Source organism: Haliotis rufescens, unplaced genomic scaffold (assembly GCF_023055435.1).
Source record: "Haliotis rufescens isolate VD_foot unplaced genomic scaffold, xgHalRufe1.0.p SCAF_10, whole genome shotgun sequence".
NCBI classification, from domain to species: Eukaryota; Metazoa; Mollusca; class Gastropoda; order Lepetellida; family Haliotidae; genus Haliotis; species Haliotis rufescens.
The window spans coordinates 15,836,508-15,861,822 of record NW_025963780.1 but is presented as its reverse complement, the minus strand read 5'-3'; the positions used below and the strand labels follow the sequence as shown (position 1 = coordinate 15,861,822).

At 38.3% G+C, this 25,315-nt stretch overlaps 1 protein-coding gene across 1 annotated transcript in view; it reads left to right on the top strand.

The window, feature by feature from the left end:
- The window catches only part of LOC124120940 (receptor-type tyrosine-protein phosphatase N2-like), a 251,353-nt gene that overhangs the window by 65,781 nt on the left and 160,257 nt on the right, over nt 1–25,315 (top strand). The gene's annotated exons all lie outside the window — the stretch shown is intronic.

Sequence of the window (25,315 nt, the reverse complement as noted above, 5' to 3'; positions counted from 1 at the left end):
GGAGGGTGTGTGTGTGGAGAGTGTGTGTGAGTTTGGAGGGTGTGTGTGGGGGTGGAGTGTGTGTGGAGAGTGTGTGTGGGTTTGGAGGGTGTGGAAAGTGTGTGTGGAGGGTGTGTGTGTGGAGAGTGTGTGTGGGGTTGGAGTGTGTGTGTGGAGGTGGAGGGTGTGGGTCTGGGTGGAGGGTGTGTGTGGGTTTGGAGGGTGGGGGTGGTGGTAGAGGGGGTGTTGGTGGAGAGTGTTTGTTGGTTTGGAGGGTGTGCGTGGGGGTGGAGGGTGTGTGTCTGGGTAGAGGGTGTGTGTGGGTTTGGAGGGTGTGTGTGGGGGTGGAAGGTGTGTGTGAGGAGAGTGTGTGGGGGGGTGGAGTGTGGGGGTGGGGGTGGGGGTGGAGAGTGTGTGTGGGGGTGGAGTGTGTGTGTGGAGGTGGAGGGTGTGGGTCTGGGTGGAGGGTGTGTGTGGGTTTGGATGGTGGGGGTGGTGGTAGAGGGGGTGTTGGTGGAGAGTGTTTGTGGGTTTGGAGGGTGTGCGTGGGGGTGGAGGGTGTGTGTCTGGGTAGAGGGTGTGTGTGAGTTTGGAGGGTGTGTGTGGGTTTGGAGGGTGTGTGTGGGGGTGGAAGGTGTGTGTGAGGAGAGTGTTTGTGGGGGTGGAGTGTGGGGGTGGGGGTGGGGTGGAGAGTGTGTGTGGGTTTGGAGGGTGTGCATGGGGGTGGAGGGTGTGTGTGGAGAGTGAGTGTGGGGGTGTAGTGTGGGTTTGGGTGTGGAGGGTGTGTTGGGGGGTGGAGGGTGTGTGTGTGGTGAATGTGTGTGAGGGTGGAAGGTGTGTGAGGGGGTGGAAGGTGTGTGTGGGGGTGGAAGGTGTGTGAGGCGGTGGGTGGGTGTGGAGGGTGTGTGTGAGGATGGAGGGTGTGTGTGAGGATGGAGGGTGTGTGTGAGGATGGAGGATGTGTGTGAGGATGGAGGGTGTGTGTGGTGGTGGGAGCAAATGGGGTGGGTGTGGAGGGTGTGTGTCGGGTGTACACACCCCTTGAACCGTGTATGATAATACTTGGATTCATTACCATGTCATAGACAAGCTTCATGTGTCCCTCTGCAGCGCACATGGAGACAGTTCTAGTATTGATTTATGAGGCCAGACCAATTTAGTTACTTGTTTCACAGAGGTGCCTGTCAATTCTTAGCCATTTGCAAAAGAAATCTGTAACAGGAAGAAATTGTGTCAGGTAACCTTTAATCTGTAAATCCTTTCATCTCCATTAACTAGCTGTATTGAAATTTTGACTATGTTTTGTTGTCACTCAAGCAAAGAATTCCCTTCAATCAACAGCATAGCTGTTTTTCCTTTTAAAAAGATGAACTTAAAAAGTTTTGTGTGTTATGCGGAAGAAAAGGTGGTAATAGACAAAATGCAATAATAAATTTGGTCACTGAATTTTTTCAGTATTTGTTAGATCACAATCTGTAAAAATGTGCTGAAATATTCTAGCCAAACCACATGTACACAGATGTTGTTTGCCAAGCATCACTATCATGTGCCAGAGTGTCTCTATTTCACTGGCGCGAGCTGCAATGTTGACAGAAACTCGGGTCTATAGACAATGCGTACACACCGACATATCGGATAGAGTCAGTTTAATATAGAGTGACCTTCCAAATAAAGGTTTCGAGACATCAAGGCACATTTTATTAATGGCGAGGATAGACAGTTATGTTAACTGTGTTAAAGATCATTTGTAATGGCAGTGTTATGTTCACACAGGATATGTTACAAATGTGTGCAACAGTAGTTTTATTTACACACAATATGTTACAAATGTGTGCAACAGTAGTTTTATTTACACACAATATGTTACAGATATGTGCAACAGTAGTTTTATTTACACACAATATGTTACAGATGTGTGCAACAGTAGTTTTATTTACACACAATATGTTACAAATGTGTGCAACAGTAGTTTTATTTACACACAATATGTTACAGATATGTGCAACAGTAGTTTTATTTACACACAATATGTTACAAAAATGTGCAACAGTAGTTTTATTTACACACAATATGTTACAAATGTGTGCAACAGTAGTTTTATTTACACACAATATGTTACAGATATGTGCAACAGTAGTTTTATTTACACACAATATGTTACAAATGTGTGCAACAGTAGTTTTATTTACACACAATATGTTACAAATGTGTGCAACAGTAGTTTTATTTACACACAATATGTTACAAAAATGTGCAACAGTAGTTTTATTTACACACAATATGTTACAAATGTGTGCAACAGTAGTTTTATTTACACACAATATGTTACAGATGTGTGCAACAGTAGTTTTATTTACACACAATATGTTACAACTCTGTGCAACAGTAGTTTTATTACAATATCTGATTTAATTCTGTACATTAGGAGTGTTTATGTGCGTTGTCTGCTGGAGGAGATCATCTTCCTGTTCACTTCCCCCCATGGGCCTGGGGGGTTTCTACACCACTCTATAGCTTGTTGTGAACGGCTGCTATGTTGGATGGGGAAGTCAGAATTGGTTGATTGCTGGTTGTCATGGGATCGATGTTGCTCATTCTATCAATCACTGGTTTGTCTGGCCCAGACTTGATTATTTACAGGCCTGATCGGGTGAAATACTGTAATGTTAAACAACAAACAAATGTTGTTCATTTGTCAAGTAAACAAAAACTACAAAGAACATCTTCTATAATCCAGGGTGATCTCCTGTATATTGAGGTAAATTCCCTGGACCCATTCACCACTATAGCTTCGTGTCCCTACTCAGAAACATCACACAAAATTTCTTTCACACATGAGATTTATTTTGATTGGACAATTGATTTTTGCGCCTGCACATTCAAACTCTAACTGAAGCTATTATTGCCAATGGACCCACGGTATTCATCATAATAGAATGAAGATATAATGCACTGGATTATCAAGGTTGTAATGTGACGTGAGTGTCGCCCCTTTCTTTCAAGGAAGGCATAATCTAGTTAGAGTGATAAGAACTTTTACATAGTCATTTTCAAAATAATCTTTTCACAACAGACATTATTGATTATTCTGACTGCTTTGCCTGAGCTATTTATGTTGGAAGACATACATTCTCTTCATGGGCTCATGTATTTCCTCTCAGCTCCTTATTGATCACATTACTCATTAACCTTCTCATTATCACAAAACACGAACAAAGGAAACAAACGCTCACTGGTGGTTGGGCCATGGAAGATATACCAATCTACAGCTACAGTGTCATCAAATTGGAATGATACATAATCCAGAAGAAGGGATCAGTGGGCCACTACATCAGCCCTGGTCATGGATGTTTATGTCCAGAGTTGCACTGTCCACTAGGGGGATAAAATTGCTTGATGTTTGATCGAAGATTCATCGATTTGCCAGCTGATCGATAGGAAGCCTCATTCCATGTCACACCCTGCCCAATCAAATTGTTTCAATTAGTGGTCACCATAGTGACCAGCTAGAACCATAATACCTGTGTTGATGTACTCCTGGGGCCTTACAATTTTGGGAATAACTCCATCCGTTTGGTCATGTTTGTGTAAAATCAGTTAAAATGCTATAAAACAGCTGTATGCAAAAAAATTACAATGATTTTGTAACTGTTTGAAAACTTACATTAACAAGTCCAAAATAGAGATTTGTTTATTTTTCCCGCAAACAGTAAACATTTGACACTTGAGATGATGTTCTGTAATAGAAACTGGGTTTCACATTATACTGTGTGTTGCACCAGTTGATGACAACAGCAGTTCCCTACCCGAATCTAGAGGGGTGTGCACGGGTGCGCATCCTCCAATATTTTCAACAAAAATAACAATTATTTGACCTTGCTTTCCCTAATTATTGCCATTTATTTTATATTTTAAATGAACCCCCTTTAAAGAACCTATGCATCCCCCTTTTCCAAACAGCTGTTCTATACTTGATTCCAACAACATTGACAGTATGTATGATCTTTTCTTCATCTTTCAGAGGATGCGTCATTAAGAGAGATGTCGTTTATATTGGTGTGGTTTCCATGGTAACAAGAAATTGATATTAGATTTTTATTGCTGTTGGCTATTTGTGTTTGGATCCAGAACTAAATTAGACTTGCTTCTACACAACAAGCGGCAAAGTTTCAATGGTTGTATCTAAGACTGGGAACAAGATAGAAGATCTGGAGAGGGAGTGGCTCAGTTTTGTCTATGGTGTCCCAGTTTGCTATTCAGAGATACATCCTTTAGGTGTGCCAGAACCCTGTGCTGGTGGGTCTCACCAAACATCTAAAATCTGCGTCACCTTGGACTATTCTTTGACATGAACCTGGCCCAATGTGATACAGCTGAAATACTGTTCAAAGCAGTGTAGGACCAAACTTACTGTAATACTTGTGACATACTAGGAAACAAACACTTTATCATGGAGACTGTCATGGCTCCATGGTAACCTGAAAATGCCACTTATCCATGCAGTAAAAATAGTGTGAAAACAACATACTTTTTATAGGAATAGGTGACTAACAGGGAATCTGTGCTGTCTCTTGTAGCAAGTGACTGTTCAAATTGTGCTTCTGTTCACCCAGCAGTGAATGGGTACCTGGTAGGATGCGTTGGTTATATGTATACTAATGCCTGATAGACAGGGAGCTGAGAAATCAATTTGAGTGCCTACAGATCTGTTGACCGTTATACGTACTGGTATAGCCATAAGCATGATTTTTTACAAGAAAACACAAAATTCCTCTCTTTGAAGTGTGATGGCATTTAACTGGACTGAACGTTGACTGAAGGCACTCAAATGATTTCAGATTATTCAATCATAATTTAATCAAAATCAAATTCTGCCTTGCCTTTTGTGTTCTTTACACAAGTCATATTGAAATGACTGGTTGTGCTATTTCCTAGTAGATCTGTACAACAGTTTCAAAGGGTAGGAATATAAAATTATAATGTAAATTCATCTTGGCCTCGCATAGGCATGTGGTTTGTAGTCTACATAGTTTGAAGACTGATTAATATGTATCAAGTCACATAATCCATATCATAATGATTGTCAGTAAGTTTTGGCTCGCAGACTGAAATTTGTAACCTTATATCATGGTGCATTGTCTGTCGTCAAGTTGTCTGTCTGTTTTAACATTTTGAAACAACAAGGCCTATGAGTCTGAAACTTTGCATGGATGATCTAGTTTTGATGTCTCTAAAATTCCTCATAGAATTCCAGTCTGATTATGAATGTGGACATCATTACTTCCTCACAATTCAGGTGAGCTACAGAGACTTGTGGCTCTGGGTTTTATTAATTTATATGATCACAGGTAGCAATGAGTACATGATATCACCATGGTTTGAAAATCTTGAACAAATTACTCATCTAACTGAGACAATTTCGTATCCCATTAGCTGTTCTAATGATTTCAAAATAATCCAAACGTCTGTAGTGCAGGGTACTGTGAGAGCATCTACAGTACCAGGTGCAACTGTCAAACAGGTCCAGCCACAATAATTCCTGACTGACATTCATTGCATTACTTTGTTTGGACTTATTTCGAATTGAACTGAGGCCTAGAAATCACTTGTGTGAATGTATACTATGCTTTTCATTTTGATTCCAGGAAATTTCTTTCTGTCATACGCTAATGAATAGAGACTTGCTTTCATGATTTAACTCATTTGATTGATGGACTCTGAACTCAGATTTTGTGGACCAATTAGACTTGATTTTACTTAGAACAAACACTGATCATGTGTATGTGTATCTGACCTTGCAAGGTATGTGATTTGTAATTATTTTATTTTTCTCGTATTCGATTTTTATGAACAGTACGGTCGATGATGAAATGAATTTGTTATAACACCAGTCTGTTTGAAACTGTGAAACTGTTTGAATACACCAGCTTTTGACATTATTTTCATAATTGCAAAAATGCTTATTATAATATGGAACAAGGATGCTGAATACTGGTTTGAACATGTTTCAACTGGTTAGGAATTCTTGTCAGAACATTAACTGGTTATCCAAGTAATAGTAAAGGTAAGATGACTGCTACTGCAGTGCTTGCAGAAAATCTGCAAACTTGCAAGTGCTGCGTCTGCATGTTAAAGTGCACATTTGTTTCTGCCTGGTGTGTGGTCTGTGAAAGACTGCATGCTGTCTCCAAGGAGTTCTGTAACCGACCTGAAACAAGCTGCTCACGGACAGCTCCCCCTTGAGACTCCAGTGGGATTGTATGAATGCTTCAGTAAGCCTTTTCCCAAGCAGTGTTCAACCTGTGGAAAACAGATCCACATTCTCACAATTTCTTTCATTGATCTATGTGAATAAAAAATGTTTTAGAAAAGGTGAAAATTACAGAAATCTCAAGTACTTGATTCATGTAATGTTGCTCATGATAAAGGAAAATTAACTGAAAATAAATGCAAAATTTCAACTTTTATCATTGTTTTAGGCTTGCGTAGTAACACTGAAAAAAGATCTTTACAAAAAATATTCATTTACTTAACTTAACAGACAAATCCATTCAAACGATATATGTTAACATTAGCCAATTTAGGAATATTTTATGGTTGCTTCACAGTGAACACCACCGGCCTGGTTTGTGATAGTGACCATCTGAGTTACCTCCCTTCAACTGCATCAAGATCACATTGTTCATGCCATGAATTGATAAGAAATTCACATTTTGTATTTGCTTGTGTTGTATTTCAGACAAAATGGAATTTTGTTTCTTGTGTTGCATTTCAGACTAAATGAAATCTTGTTTCCTGTGTTGCATTTCATAGTGGTTAGAAATCAGATTTCTTGCAGAAAGTCTGCAGATAGTCTGTGATCCATCATGCATCTGTTTACAACTGAATTTATTGTGCTTTTAGACTCTGGTGTTGGGATTTCCAAATATAATTGCCAGTCAGATAAGGCTGAAATGTAAGAAGTTATATTGAAATAAGCAAAGAGAATATTGAAGCAAGTAGTCAGTAAACTGATAACATTAACCATCCTTTGATATTCTCAGACAGATCGGACCTTGCTGAACTTATACACAAATACATGTCGGACGGAACTGAACTTACGCATACATATGGAACGGAACTTACACATAAATATGGGGCGGAACTTACACATACATATGGGACGGAACTTACACGTACATATGGGACGGAACTTACACACACATGTCGAACTGTACTGAACTTACGCATACATATGGGACGGAACTTACACACACATGTCGAACTGTATTGAACTTATACATACATATGGGACGGAACTTACACATACATATGGGGCGGAACTTACACACACATGTCGAACTGTACTGAACTTATACATACATATGGGACTGAAATGACATGTACATATGGGACGGAACTTACACACACATGTCGAACTGTACTGAACTTACGCATACATATGGGACGGAACTTACACATACATATGGGGCGGAACTTACACACACATGTCGAACTGTACTGAACTTACGCATACATATGGGACGGAACTGACACGTACATATGGGACGGAACTTACACACACATGTCGAACTGTACTGAACTTACGCATACATATGGGACGGAACTTACACATACATATGGGACGGAACTTACACACACATGTCGAACTGTACTGAACTTACACATACATATGGGACGGAACTTACACATACATATGGGACGGAACTGACACATACATATGGGACGGAACTTACACACACATGTCGAACTGTACTGATCTTACGCATACATATGGGACGGAACTGACACATACATATGGGACGGAACTTACACACACATGTCGAACTGTACTGAACTTACGCATACATATGGGACGGAACTTACACATACATATGGGGCGGAACTTACACACACATGTCGGCCTGTACTGAACTTACGCATACATATGGGACGGAACTTACACACACATGTCGAACTGTACTGAACTTACACATACATATGGGACGGAACTGACACATACATAAGGGACGGAACTTACACACACATGTCGAACTGTACTGAACTTACGCATACATATGGGACGGAACTTACACATACATATGGGATGGAACTTACAAACACATGTCAAACTGTACTGAACTTACGCATACATATGGGACGGAACTTACACACACATGTCGAACTGTACTGAACTTACGCATACATATGGGACGGAACTGACACATACATATGGGACGGAACTTACACACACATGTCGAAATTGTACTGAACTTACGCATACATATGGGACGGAACTTACACATACATATGGGGCGGAACTTACACACACATGTCGAACTGTACTGAACTTACGCATACATATGGGACGGAACTTACACATACATATGGGACGGAACTGACACATACATATGGGACGGAACTTACACACACATGTCGAACTGTACTGAACTTATGCATACATATGGGACGGAACTGACACATACATATGCGACGGAACTTACACAAACATGTCGAACTGTACTGAACTTACGCATACATATGGGACAGAACTTACACATACATATGGGACGGAACTTACACATACATATGGGACGGAACTTACACACACATGTCAAACTGTACTGAACTTACGCATACATATGGGACGGAACTTACACATACATATGGGACGGAACTTACACACACATGTCGAACTGTACTGAACTTACACATACATATGGGACGGAACTTACACATACATATGGAACGGAACTTACACACACATATGGGACGGAACTTACACACACATGTCGGCCTGTACTGAACTTATACAAACATATGGGACGGAACTTACACATACATATGGGACGGAACTTACACACACATATGGGACGGAACTTACACATACATATGGGACAGAACTTACACATACATGTCGGCCTGTACTGAACTTACACATACATATGGGACAGAACTTACACCTACATATGGGACAAAACTTACACACACATGTCAAACTGTACTGAACTTAAGCATACATATGCGACAGAACTTACACACACATGTCGAACTGTACTGAACTTACTCATACATATGGGATGGAACTTACACATACATATGGGACGGAACTTACACACACATGTTGAACTGTACTGAACTTACACATACATATGGGACAGAACTTACACCTACATATGGGACAAAACTTACACACACATGTCAAACTGTACTGAACTTAAGCATACATATGCGACAGAACTTACACACACATGTCGAACTGTACTGAACTTACTCATACATATGGGATGGAACTTACACATACATATGGGACGGAACTTACACACACATGTCGAACTGTACTGAACTTACACATACATATGGGACAGAACTTACACCTACATATGGGACAAAACTTACACACACATGTCAAACTGTACTGAACTTAAGCATACATATGCGACAGAACTTACACACACATGTCGAACTGTACTGAACTTACTCATACATATGGGATGGAACTTACACATACATATGGGACGGAACTTACACACACATGTCGAACTGTACTGAACTTACACATACATATGGGACGGAACTTACACACACATGTCAAACTGTACTGAACTTACACATACATATGGGATGGAACTTACACACACATATGGGACGGAACTTACACACACATATGGGACGGAACTTACACACACATGTCGGCCTGTACTGAACTTACACATACATATGGGACAGAACTTACACACACATGTCGGCCTGTACTGAACTTATACATACATATGGGACGGAACTTACACATACATATGGGACAGAACTTACACATACATGTCTGCCTGTACTGAACTTACACATACATATGGGACGGAACTTACACACACATGTCGGACTGTTCTGAACTTACACATACATATCAGACTGTACTGAACTTACACCTACATATTGGACGGAACTTACACATACATGTCGGACTGTACTGAACTTAACATACACATTGGCCGGTACTGAACGTACACATACATGTCAGACTGTACTGAACTTACACATACATTTCAGACGGAACTTACACATACATGTCGTACTGTACTGAACTTACGCATAAACTTGGGACGGAACCTACGCATAAACATGGGACGGAACTTACACATACATATGGGACGGAACTTACACATACATTTCGGCCTGTACTGAACTTACACATACATATGGGACGGAACTTACACATACATATGGGACAAAACTTACACACACATGTCAAACTGTACTGAACTTAAGCATACATATGGGACGGAACTTACACACACATGTCGAACTGTACTGAACTTACTCATACATATGGGATGGAACTTACACATACATATGGGACGGAACTTACACACACATATGGGATGGAACTTACACATACATATGGGACGGAACTTACACATACATGTCGGCCTGTACTGAACTTATACATACATATGGGACGGAACTTACACATACATATGGGACAGAACTTACACATACATGTCTGCCTGTACTGAACTTACACATACATATGGGACGAAACTTACACACACATGTCGGACTGTACCTAACTTACACATACATATCAGACTGTACTGAACTTACACCTACATATTGGACGGAACTTACACATACATGTCGGACTGTACTGAACTTACACATACACATTGGCCGGTACTGAACGTACACATACATGTCAGACTGTACTGAACTTACACATACATTTCAGAAGGAACTTACACATACATGTCGTACTGTACTGAACTTACGCATAAACTTGGGACGGAACCTACGCATAAACAAGGGACGGAACTTACACATACATATGGGACGGAACTTACACATACATTTCGGACTGTACTGAACTTACACATACATTGTGTACTGTACTGAACTTACACATAAACATGGGACGGAACTTACACATACATATGGGACGGAACTTACACATACATGTCAGACTGCACTGAACTTACACATACATATTGGCCTGTACTGAACTTACACATACATATCGGCCTGTACTGAACATACACATACATATCAAACTATTGTACTATTGTCTTTTTCCTCAGGCACAGCCATTTTGTTTCAAAATTTGAAGAACCAATTGAAGGCCCTTATCCATTAAGTGTTCGTGGCCTCATGACATTCGCAAGCCTATGATAAACAACAGAGTCATAATAGGTCGTAAAGCTACAAATGCTCTGTGGATTGGAGCCTCAGGTTTGGAAATACTCAGTAATCCTGTAGCAATTTTACACAAGTCCTTGCCCAAGAACCAGTTGTTTATTTTTGTCAGGAAGCAGAATACGTGCCATGACTCCTAGTCCTCCCACAGGTGCCTTGAAAACACTGGTGCAAGTGAGGAATGTGTTCAGGTAGTAACACCATACAAACAGTTGTACTGGTGGAGAGGTGCTCCGTCTCACTGGAACATCCTCCTGAGATGAAAACAGTGATGGTATGGTGTGGATGTTTCTCATTTAAACCCCAGGAGAGTTTGCAACATTGGTAAGAGTAATACGATCACTGATTCTCTTTGATTCCATACACGATACATATCTGTATCTATATCGCTATGCATAGTTTTTAAGTTGCTTAACAAAAGAATAACCCTAGTTTTGAGTTTGAAAAGCATTGTCCTACAAATCAGCTGTTTGGGATCATTTGGCTTCCCTGTGGCCCTTACACAGAACAATTAACAAGGATGGAACAGTCTGTCGCCATTTTTTTGCTCATCCGAACAACCGGGGTGGTCGGGTAGCCTTGTTGTTAAAGCGTTAGCTCATCGCACCGAGGACCCGGGTTCGATTCCCTACATGGGTACAATGTGTGAAGCCCATTTCTGGTGTTCCCCACCGTGATAGTACTGGAATATTGCTAAAAGCGGTGTAAAACCAAACTCACTCACTCACTCACTCACTCATCTGAACAACACAACTATTTCAGTGAATGGCCTTTGTGTAGTTATTCTGATGTATCGAGCTATGTATCATATTGTGACCAATGTATCAAGATACATTTCATTTCGTGGCCTTCTTTATTGTTGCACCTAAAGCAGTGGTGACAAGTTTGTGAAGCTGAGCTCCTTGAAGCTCCTCTATCTCTGAGTAAGTGTTAGGATGGAAAGCATTCTGTAGGATTTAGCAGTCCTCAGTGATAGTGGTTGCTGGATTGTGGTGTGTAGTAGCTGAAGTTTCAGAGGGATTACTGAAACAATTGCAGGGCTGCAGGTCATGTGTCTTAGCATCTGCAGGGCATGGATTGTATATACAGGGCATGTCAGTATTTCTACAAGGCATGGCAGTATATCTCCAGGGCAGGGCGGTTTATCTCCAGGGCATGGATTGTATCTACAGGACATGTCAGTATATCTCCAGGGCATAGCAGTATATCTGCAGGTCATGGCAGTATATCTCCAGGGCATGGCAGTATATCTCCAGGGTATTGCAGTAGATCTCCAGGGCATGGATTGTATCTACAGGACATGTCAGTATTTCTACAGGGCATGGCAGTATATCTCCAGGGCATGGATTGTATATACAGGGCATGTCAGTATTTCTACAAGGCATGGCAGCATATCTCCAGGGCATGGCAGTATATCTCCAGGGCATGGATTGTATATACAGGGCATGTCAGTATTTCTACAGGGCATGGCAGTATATCTCCAGGGCATGGTAGTATATCTCCAGGGCATGGATTGTATCTACAGGACATGTCAGTATTTCTACAGGGCATGGTGGTATATCTCCATGGCATGGCAGTATATCTCCAGGGCATGGATTGTATCTGCAGGACATGTCAGTATTTCTACAGGGCATGGCAGTATATCTGCAGGTCATGGCAGTATATCTCCAGGGTATGGCAGTATATCTCCAGGGCATGGCAGTTTATCTGCAGGTCATGGCAGTATATCTCCAGGGCATGGCAGTATATCTCCAGGGCATGGATTGTATCTACAGGACATGTCATTATTTCTACAGGGCATGGCAGTATATCTCCAGGGCATGGCAGTATATCTCCAGGGCATGGCAGTATTTCTACAGGGCATGGCAGTATATCTCCAGGGCATGGCAGTATATCTCCAGGGCATGGAAGTATATCTCCAGGGTATGGCAGTATATCTCCAGGGCATGGAATTATATCTCCAGGACATGGAAGTATAACTCCAGGGCATGGAAGTATATCTCCAGGGCATGGCAGTATATCTGCAGGTCATGGCAGTATATCTCCAGGGTATGGCAGTATATCTCCAGGGCATGGCAGTATATCTCCAGGGCATGGCAGTATATCTCCAGGGCATGGCAGTATATCTACAGGTGAAGTGTTTGATTCAAAGACTTGTTAGTTCAAAGACAATTTCAGTCAACAAGCAGTCTCAGCACTGGGACCACAGTAGATGTCAACAAGGCTTATACACAGACATATGGTGGTGCCCCAGGTTGGAGAATGGCTAAATGTGGCATGGATTGGACTTGTTCATCCTAGTATGGGCCTCCCCAGGAGTGTCGAGTGTTATATTTGGTGTTCAGTCTGCTGACAGTGGAACTTGCACTCAGAGAATCAGTTCCGATGGATTAAGCATTGTTGACAAGGTTTTCCCGAGTGACAGTGTGCCGGGAAGATATTATATATTTCTAGCTCGAAATCATTCCTCGCAGTCCGTCTTTGTTGTGTATTAGACATGTCTACAATCACTATCATGCTTGTGTATTTTCTATCAAAGTTTTGTCAGACTTGTTAGGCATGAATAGACCCTGTACATGGCATGCCACTCTCTGAACCAGGACCTTATCTAAGACAGAACATACCCTTATATTATCTATATAACATTTAGTTCTGCCATAGTAACATTTAGAATCAAATAATAATGAAGAAATTATCAATATATATATTTTTCTGAAGGCTTGATTGATTGAAAATAGTCAGATGACAATAGTTCCTGTGAGTTTCACGGATTTGTAAGTGCCTCTGTCACAGTAAGTTCCTGGGGTGTAACTGTCATTTTAACTATGTTGATATGCTTGTGGAATGTAGCCACACTCAGTCACATGAATTCAAGTCTATGTTGTTGGTGGAAACACACTATTTTTATATAGCTTGTAGTGGCCATATATGAGCTCTGATATCAATCAAATGTGCACTGTCTGGGACAGAATGAACCATTGTCTTCTGGCAGGAATGGATGGACACAATCCTTTTTGAATCCCATGTTTGCAGAGAATTTTTCCATGGGAATAAATTCAGAAATAACTCAATTTTTAAACAGACAAATTGAAATGTGCATTGATGCCAAGCGAATCTCTGGCTGCTTGTGAGATGTAGGCAGGCATTGCAACAAATGTTTGATTTGTTTAAGTGAATGTCAAGAATTTACTCAAGGATTGGATTGTTATGTAGATCTTCATGATATTTGTAGTGTCAGATGGATTTGTTCCTCATCAATAACTTTCATAAGTACTTATGTAATTTATTATCAGTTAGCAAGGCAAATGCTATTCATGCCAAGTTCAGTTTATTTAATCAGTTGGTACAACAACGTCTGTGCCTATTGAAACTGTCAGTAACTGTTTTCTCACTGACATAATCAAATAATCACTTCAGCAAACATACTTCGATGGCGCTCTGCTGTGCCATGGATGTGTTTGTTGTCATAGCTCTTCATAGGTATAGAGCTGTACACTCCATTGCCAACAGAACACCTATTTTGTATAGCAATATTTCAAATCGCTGTATTCAAACGCTTACTCAGATTGAACTATTGGATAAACTCAAGTTTTAAAAATGATTACATTGGCAAGAAGTATACAAATAAATTTTATAATTTTGAACATAAAACATGAGATATCTACACTTTGGATGCATAAATATTTGGAAGGCAGAATATAAAAATTATAACAAAAGTGAATGTTATTAATTATTATGATTGATTGTTTTATTTTCACTATTTCACACAGACTTTAGTGCTTCAGAGCTAAATAGCTGATGTCACTGTATTTATTCACATAGACTCCTATAGCCAGAAACACAGGAGTGTCTAGCCTAGGTCTACGTGGACGTGCAAATCCCAGGGCCGAGACATGCATAAGACAGGGGGAAAATGAAGATTTATGTTAAATTTATTCACCTGAGCCAAAATTTATGTCATATTTAGATGATGTCTTGACATGTTTTTATAAACCACATTCAATTTTTTCACTGAGCCAGACTTTCACTTCAAAAAGCTGAAGTCAAATTGGGTAGAAAATGCAAATGGCATGATAAATTTGTAAAAGCCTTTAAAAAAAGTATGATGAATATTTTTTTGATGTGACAGGGGGCACAAGGCAGCGGCGCCATAGCTCCTTGCAGCTTATTATGATGAACTCGCAGCAGTGTTAATTGAATCACGCGGACACCATACCATAATGCTCAACAAGGAATGGGTGATAGCAGGGAATTCGATCATCACCTAACAGTTTTAACCATTTAATTAGTTTGGCACAGGGCGGAAGACGAAGGTCGACCTTATTTATGAACTACCAGTATCTCAGAGCCAGCATCAGGGATCTTAATAATGTTAGATATGCACACACAACGGAAATGGTGGTAGCCATCCGTGATATAATTATACGATGAGAAAATGCTCCCATAATTAGTTTTCTGGTGTTATGGCAGGGGGGATTTTTAATCTACTGTTAGTAATGTTAGTATAAAGAAACAGAGTGTTCATGCACATCTAAGTTTGTTCAGAGATATTTTTTCTTAAAAGGCGTTACAAGATACTATTTAGTGGCAATAAAGAAACAGTGTTGGGACGTGTATTTCCATGCTGCTTACTGTTACTGTAATAAATGGTTTCTTAGTATATTCCTTTTCCTTCATTTCAAAATTAAAACTTAATTTTAAAGGTTAGATTAAGTAGTGTTTGTTTAGATATATTTTATTGAGTTAAAAAGGATTATGCACAAGTTATCAAGTTATATTGCCGTTTCCCACAGCTTTATTTTAAACAAGTCAATATTAACAAAACAAGTATCTTTCACAATTAATAACAGTGTTTGTAAGTTTTCACATTGGTTACTACATCAGTTTAGTACTCAACATATAGGCCGAAATACTATTAACAGAGCCTTTGTAAAACAGGAAAGAATCATGTGTAAATATGGTAGATATACTATGCAAATCTAATAACTTTTAACAGGAAAAAGAGTGTAAAACAATTAATTTTTTAGAAGTTACTTTTGATTAAATTGGTTTTTGTCAATATCTGTATTTGTAGAAGAAATTGTGTGTTTAAAGCATTTGGAGTTGATACCTTGCTACAATGCTACCGTTGGGGTAGGACTAATTGATGAGCGGTATAGATGATCAGCGTTTTAGTCAGTACATGCTTGCTCTGCCAAACTAACACGATCTACGCTGCACATTTCAGAGTTGAAAAAGGATTAGAAAATAGTAGTTGTTTATGATGCATAGTGTTAAAAAAGTAGAAATGATGATTTACCATTGAAATGATATTTCTTGTTCTGCTAGGCATTGTTTTATATGTAGAGATTAGATTACTGTGTGTAATGTCTCGTAAACTAAGCCAGAAACAGCAGTCAGCTGTACAGACAGCTTCTCCAAATCTACTGGTGATTCAGTTAAAAGTTACCCAATAATATAACTTCAAAAGAATTTGGTGCATTGATCGGAAGAATAGTATCTTAAACTATTATTTTATCAGGAGTAATATATTCCACTATTGTGTTATTTTAGTTGGAGCTTTACTATATATATTAAAAATAATAATTATAAGCATAGCATTTTGGTACACTATTGCCAGATATTTTTTAGGTATGGAACAATTTGACCAGTCACCATCGAGGCTCATACGATATAACAGTCAAACTTCAACAAATATGACTTTTAACTTGTCAAAGTATGGCATTTATGATATATGTATCCATTCTCTGTCAACTAAAGTTCATTTCAAGGTGTCAATAGTGGTAATCATACCATGGTTACTGTAAGTAACGGTGAGTTGTGCGATCTACCCGTCACTTCTCACATGATTTCTCCGAAATTAATGTAAACAAGTTTGAATGAAATTTAAATAAAATTATTGAAATATGTCAACAACATGAGTTCAGATATACAACGAAAACATTTTTATAACCAGATAGTGTAATAATAGGATTAAATTGCAGACTTCAGTTATGATTTGTTGATTGGCTTTCCTGGTGTTGCGTGCTCACTGTGATCAGCTGGTAATGTTTTTTGTGATGGTAAAAAACATTGTGTCAGTGTAAAACTTGAATTTATTAAAAATATGCATAGATTTTCGGAGCCATGCATTACATACTATAACCAAGTTAGCGCCATATTGAAGGGTGCAATAGCAAAATAACACTGTAGTAGTAGTAGTAGTAATAATAATAATAATACTGCTACTACTACTACTACTACTAATTATTATGTTATATATTTATATTATCCATGATAATTTATAAAAAGTGCTTATCAGTATGTGGGCCATTTGAGACAAATATTGTTAACATTTATATTTTAAAATATATATTTGGTTTCGTCCACTATCAAAGAAAAGTTTGAATATTATTTCAATGAATTTCAAAATTGTTCCCTGATGGAAGAATTAATATATTTCATTGCCTAAAACAAAATATAGGAAAAACAACCCAATTTTGAAAATAGGTTTCAATGAGAACAATTGTATTTTGTTTCTTGCTTATTATATTTTAAGAGTTGTATGGTATTGAAGTAAGCCTATTTGCAAATGTACCTCTTGGGGGAATATTGGTCACTTAAGAAACCAAACTTTCTTTAGTGTTTTTTATCGGAGGACTTGCAAGACTCTATCCTGAAACACAGGTCCGATGTTTGTTGTTTCTTCATTTGCCCAGGCCTTCCATCCCACCAGGTTTCCTCTATAACTGGCATCATGAAGTTGGTCCCTGAAACTACCAGATACATGACTAGACATGATGATATTTCTGTGCTCTAAGTTGCCAAGTTTGTACAAATTATGATATGGTAATTTTGACATTCAGCACTACGACATGCGATATCTATTAACAGTGGAGCGATACAGGGAGAATGTGATTCAACACCTCGATATGACGTTGCTGTTCCACAACCATCACAATAGTCGAGATGAACCAAGATCTTCTTTATGTGTTCATTGGCGGACCAACAAACAATAACTGTGATCAAATTAATATATTGATAACTGATAATGATTATGATGTTGTGGCCTGGATGGCTTTACAATTGGATCAATATCTGCAAAATATTACTCTCTGTCAACACCAAATTCTGTCTGTTGTACATAACAAACCACTTGTCAAAACAGTCAGTTAACTTCTTTAGAAATTCTATGATGTCCATTTTAAGTCTAAGTAATATCAAGCCCACTTTAAAACTTCAAAGAGAGGAGTTAAGACTTATTAACTTCTGAAAGATCACAATGTAGTGAATTATTAAATGATCACAGTTTCTTGTTCCTTCAAGTGTAGCTATTAAGCCCAAATTGTTTATATCAGCTTGAATGTAGTCCAGGCCAAAAGATGGTCAGATGTTGACTCTCCAGCTGATATTAATACTTCGGAATCTTTTGTATTGCAATACATTCCTATGAATGAAAATCTGCATAAAAAACTTGTATCACCAATACAAGACTGCATCACAGTATCATGGTAGTTGGACGCCACTATTCAATTAAATTATATTATTCGTTGAAATTTCTTTCAAATAATGTTCATTTAGCACTTTCAGTAAATAATTAAGCCTGATTATACTAAATAGAGTATAAGTTAGATAAATGTCAATGAACAATGGGAATAGTTTGATGTTGTAGAAGTTCTATAGAAATCTTTATTTGTGTATAAAAATTATAGATACTATATCAAAGGTGAATTGCTGTGTGTCCATATAAGAATTTCATGCATAGCCGATGAGCTGTTTCATGATTTCAATCAAACACATTGACCTTTAATAGCAGATATTTCATGTGAGATACTTTTGAGTGAAGGATGCCATGTATCATAGACGTATAGAGTGCTTGCCCATGCATGATGCTGTGGTAGTGTGCAGACAAAGTTTACACAGGCTAAACATAATTCTGAATAGACAGTTATGAAATATGGTTTACAAAATATATAAAAAGAATGTTGGCAGCACGGACATTAATCATCTTTAAAAGAATTCTTAAGGAACTGTTATTTTCACTACAATCATGAATCATGAATCATAAATCACAGAAACAAAGAAACCTTTATAAATAAAAAAAATATTTAAAAGTCAAATATCACATGATTATTTTCTGTAGTCAATGATACATAAAAAGCTTTGTTCCTTAGCAGGCTGATTTAGTTTGAATAAATACTGTGTAAAGTTTGAAACTGAATATGTCAACGGTTGAGAGGGGGTCTCCTTGTTGATATGCTGTTCACACAGCTGCACAGTATGTGGATTGAATGGGGAGCTCCATGATCTTGAAAGTCGACATCAGATACATCTCTGCATAAGATCTTTTTGTGAGGATATTGCATCCGTTTAATGATGAAGAAGAGAATCAGATGAAACAAGAGTAATTACCAAAGTAGCTATATTTTGGGTTGGTGAAGGAATTGGTAGGAAGAACTAAAACTGCATATTTCACGACTCACTGATGGTCAGACTTTGACAAGCCGCGGGGAGCATAGTCTCCAGCGAGCTTATTTCCGAAATATAGAAAAACAACCCCTAGGCGGTCTTTAGCCAGGTGAAGAGGAACATATTAAGCTAATTCAAAACTCATGCAGGGTATTCGTAAGATAAACTTTGATTTTTTGTCTAAAAATACTTTGATGATTTTAAGCAGAATGAGATTTGTCTGACTGAGGAAATTACTGTCATACGATGTTAATAATTTGAGAAAGAAGAAGAATAATTCTTAAGAAAATTGGTGAAGTAACAAAGCTTTAATGATGAAAGGCTCTCCTGACAGAATCTGACAGTACTGTAGATGCCTCAGAAGCTATTGATTCCAGAAACCATGCATATGTCAACACTAGCAGTCCTCATGTTGAATCAGTACAAAGTTCTGAGTTTTAAAGTTTATGAAAGGAAACTTTGCTTGTTCTTTTTGTAAAGCATATGTTTATCAGTCACGAGGGATGAGGTTTTATTTCAGTGTTGTTGACTGAAGAAACAGATATATACAGGATTGTAATTTTAAGGATCTCCGAATCCGAAATCCAAAATGTAAACCTAGAAGAGTAATAAATGATATTAGTCTGAAATCCTTGGATATTAGTCTGAACAATCGGAGAAAGAGTTATGTGACTGGGATTCTGATGAAAGGAAAATATCATCATGTGGTATGTTGACCTTCCAGATTGGACATAAACCCCAGGAAGAAATACTTAATCCATGGCAAAAGTTTCATATTTTGGGGTCATTTATTCATCAATAATTATCCCCATGGGTGAACTGTTTGATTTGTACTTATGTCTGATCAATTTTGTGTACCTTTGTTACAAAAGTCATGGTCTCAATATTAGCGTACTTGTACATATAATTCAGAGGGTACTTTCGTACTACAAGTTTGAAAGAGAACATGGTGTACATGTCCTAAAACATATGTTGATGAGAACATTTGTTTGGTGCACCTCACCTCACCTCACCTCATCTTACCCTGATCTGTTACGGGACATTCAGTGTAATCATTATGGAAAGTGTAGGTTGTGGTTATTAAGATACCATTTCATAATCATTACTTCAAAATCTGAGTGTAATTGGTCATTGTTTATGATTTTATTTTTGTTGCTTATTGTCTACCTTTTCTGGTATGAAATACTCAATGTTCAGGGTGCTGTAGAGTGTCTTTCATCAATCTAGCTTGTATAACTGGCTTCTGAAGATGTGCAGTAACAAAAATTCTTGCAAAGCAAGTGAAGTATGCCACAGGTAGTAATCCTCATGTACCCCATGTTCGTGCCTTGTACCCCATGTTCGTGCCTTGTACCCCATGTTCGTGCCTTGTACCCCATGTTGTTGCCTTGTACCCCATGTTCGTGCCTTGTACCCCATGTTCGTGCCTTGTACCCCATGTTCATGCCTTGTACCCCATGTTCATGCCTTGTACTCCATGTTCATGCCTTGTACCCCATGTTCGTGCCTTGTACCCCATGTTCATGCCTTGTACCCCATGTTCGAGCCTTGTACCCAATGTTCGTGCCTTGTACCCAATGTTCTTCTGATATGATCTTTGTCACCATGGGGGCCCGAGGGACGAGGTGTTGGTTGCGGGTATTGTTTTGCAGCTCACAGTCAAACAGCTCATGTTTCCATGCCCTGCAGATACACTGTAGAGGAAGCAGAGTGTCAGAAAACACCCATTGTAACTAGTGAAGGAAACCTCAGCTGGACTTGCTCTCAGCCCATCATAATATATATTCACTGCCTACATGTGAAGCCCCTTATTACATGGCAATCAAGGAACTAGTATTTCAATGTATTTCCTTTCTTTCCCAAATCAGCTGTGATTGGATTTACATTTTCAACTTCTATTCCATGTTGAAGGACTATGGAAGCAGAATGACAATATGAAGATGTATTGTTTTAGGAAAAAATATTTTAGTATCATGTACTCAGGTTAAGACAGTGACAGGATTATTGCAACATGATATTTAGGCAAATTGATGAGTCATCTGTTCGGTTATGACTTGGAACACACCCAAATATATATGGCACTACTTACTTGGCAACTTATCAAATGTGAAATGACAACTTGAATTTGTTAAGGGCATGAATTCAAACATCGCGTTACTCGCGTAACAACTTATTAAATAAAACATGACAACTGAAATGTATTCACAGCCTAAATTAGAACATATTTCGTAATATATGTAACATGACAGCCTAAATGTGTTCAGGGCACGAATTATAAAACAACAGAATGTATGGGACATTACATCTCAGGACTTGAATTATTAAACAACAGAATGTATGGGACATTACATCTCAGGACTTGAATTATTAAACAACAGAATGTATGGGACATTACATCTCAGGACTTGAATTATTAAACAACAGAATGTATGGGACATTACATCTCAGGACTTGAATTATTAAACAACAGAATGTATGGGACATTACATCTCAGGACTTGAATTAATAAACAACAGAATGTATGGGACATTACATCTCAGGACTTGAATTAATAAACAACAGAATGTATGGGACATTACATCTCAGGACTTGAATTATTAAACAACAGAATGTATGGGACATTACATCTCAGGACTTGAATTATTAAACAACAGAATGTATGGGACATTACATCTCAGGACTTGAATTATTAAACAACAGAATGTATGGGACATTACATCTCAGGACTTGAATTAATAAACAACAGAATGTATGGGACATTACATCTCAGGACTTGAATTATTAAACAACAGAATGTATGGGACATTACATCTCAGGACTTGAATTATTAAACAACAGAATGTATGGGACATTACATCTCAGGACTTGAATTGAACTGCAGCACAAGTATGAAACTCCTGGTCTTGACAGGAAGCCACAAGGAGACAGAATTTGGTGTTGACAGAGGGTAATATTTTGCAGATATTGAACCATTCTTTATTTGCAAATCAGACCCAATGAAGTGAGAGGTAATTGTTTGTGTGACTGTGAATTGAAATATCTAATTAATGATGATAGTTATTTTTAGTCATGATATTGCATCAAATGCACTAATTTCGCTAATAGTAAATATGTTATAAAAAAAGACGAATTTACAGAAGACATTTCATTCAGTAATTATTTTAAAAGCCAGTATTTATTTATGTATTGTTATTATTTTGAACAATGTCATTGTTTTGCAATCAGAAACTCACTTAATTCATTTTACTAAAATCTACGTGGCCAATTGTAAATCATTTTTCAAATACTAAACTTCAAGAAATTAAACACCTTGCCAAGCATGTACAGAAACAATCGGAATTGAGAACAGTTACTGTGATTTATTTATGTTGAAACTATTGAAACTACAAAAACCCACTGAACAATGGTTATTGCAAATCCTTTTGTACAGCGACAAGAAATATGACTTGAAGTGCTAATTTATCTTGGTTCTACAGGGAGAGATACACTACGTACTGTCTCACATTGGATGTGACAATGCCATAAGAACGATACTCGAGGACAGCTAATTATTTCTGTGACTACGGTAGGGAATCTCATCCCTGTGACAGGTCTTCAAATGTGTGACCTTTACGCTGAATCTTGTTGCCATGGAGATGGATGAGAATCTGGAAATGTCTAGGCTAAATCTAAACATGGGGATTTGGTACTCTGCTCTTAAAGGCACCACCACATCTTTTCATGGCTGTTTCTATACAAAGACATTATTGGTCCCTGCTTGTAATAAATTATATCTTGGGAATCAAATTGAAAGAAAAGGTGTTTGTATTTTAAAAAATTCTATTTGTGTTAACTTATGGAGTAATGCACTGTATGTTTGTGGCATGCAATGTTTTGTTAAAGAAAAAGATTTGGGATGTTTTCATGCATATTTGATTCTCATAGTCTTCCAAAAACTTTTGAAATTTGAAGGGTTTTAGATTAATCCTTACATGTTAAATAATTACTCAAAAGTAGATACTTACAGTACCATGGTACATTGATTCAAAGCATATCTTCAATATTTACATGTTAAAAAGAGAGGTTTTTGTAACATGAAATTCTTATTTGTTGGTTTAGTGTTAAAATGTCAAACCTAATACATTATCAACCCACAAGCTACAATCTGTGTTTGAAGATATTTGAGAGGTGTTTCAGCATATCAAGCATGAAAAAAATTGATTCTGTTCTTTCATTTCCTGCCTGGAACACCAGTTTGTGGTGTGAGCGGGTAAGAAACTGTGTGACTATACGCATTAAGGGGACATAGTGGACTAATTAGTAGGGCTGAACCCTTGTCAAGCAGGGAGTAGGAAAGAGAACTATAATTTCCGCTACCACCAAAGACTTCCATGGCGACGATCGGGCCTGCTGTCACCCCATACGAAGACGGGCGAAACCTCGACTTAATGAACCTTAATACCGTTATGGCCGCAAGTCGTGGCTTTGACAAATGTAGGCAGATCCCGCTCTCGTTACAGTGCTAGGAGCTCTAGCGTTGCTGCTCTATGGCCTCCCCAGTAATGGCCCCTCAGCAGAGACATTTTTGCCAAGAAAAGGAAAGATTCGAAGCACTAATTGAGGCCGAAAACTCTCAGCATCGAATCTGTAAATTATCTTCTCTGCGCGCGTTACTGGCATACCCCCGCTGGCATTCTGGTCATCTTAGCGCGTGATGAAAGCATGATAGTAACACGTCTAAGCTTATTTTGTTTCTACTAATTATCCGTCTTCTAACAGCCTGACATAATACGCTCCCCACCAATTATTTATAGTTATTTTTACAAGATCAGATGGCATTACATTTACACACACAATGTGTTTTCATATTTTGGTATTGGACGAGACCTCTGGCATTTTTAGGAGATAATCACATCTCTGGAACAATGTTGTCACCATTAAATAAATATGCAAGTTATGTTTGCGTGTTTGTCGATATGTTTTTGCATCACGTTGCAATTTTAATTGGATCTTATTGAATATTTCTAAGAGTTGAATCTTTTTCGTCCCTTTGCTAATAACATATTGTATTTTGTTTAACTGCATCTGTTATTTGTCCAAAGGTGGATAGTCTCACATTTCATACAACAATTTAAAAATGGATCTTATGACCTTGGGGTGTTAGTCATCTTTTGGTGATCTTAAAGGAGAATTCTTGATCAAAGTAATTCTTGATTCAAGTGTAATACATTACCTTCTTCCATTAGAATGATTTCTTTGAACGTACGTCTTTAACATTACTACCCGGTAAATTAAGTTTAATTTTAATTATCCTCATTGAAATATCACGATCAACAAAGTAATGCAATTTTGCAAGCACTAATTGCGATGAACAAGGTTACCATTTTGTACATGCCTTCTTCCTTTTCGGCTTTCCATCTACTGAAATAGACAATACTGACTTGATTACAACCAAGATGGCCACCATGATACTGTACCTAATAGGAAATGACAGCACTCTTATTTTTGTTGATATTCCTATTATGAGATAATGTAACTTGAACATAATTAAGCTATTTGGAGTAGAGTCTACTCTTTCGTTGTCATTTGCTGTACTGTGCAAGCCATTCTTAATCAGCATCCCCGCTGCACTGTCCTCCATATTAGGGCTGTTTTTTAAGACAACTATAACTACCATGTCATTATTCGGACAGGAAACCATCTCCGCGACGGAAGCAGGTGAACGAGTAGGAAAATTGTTTCC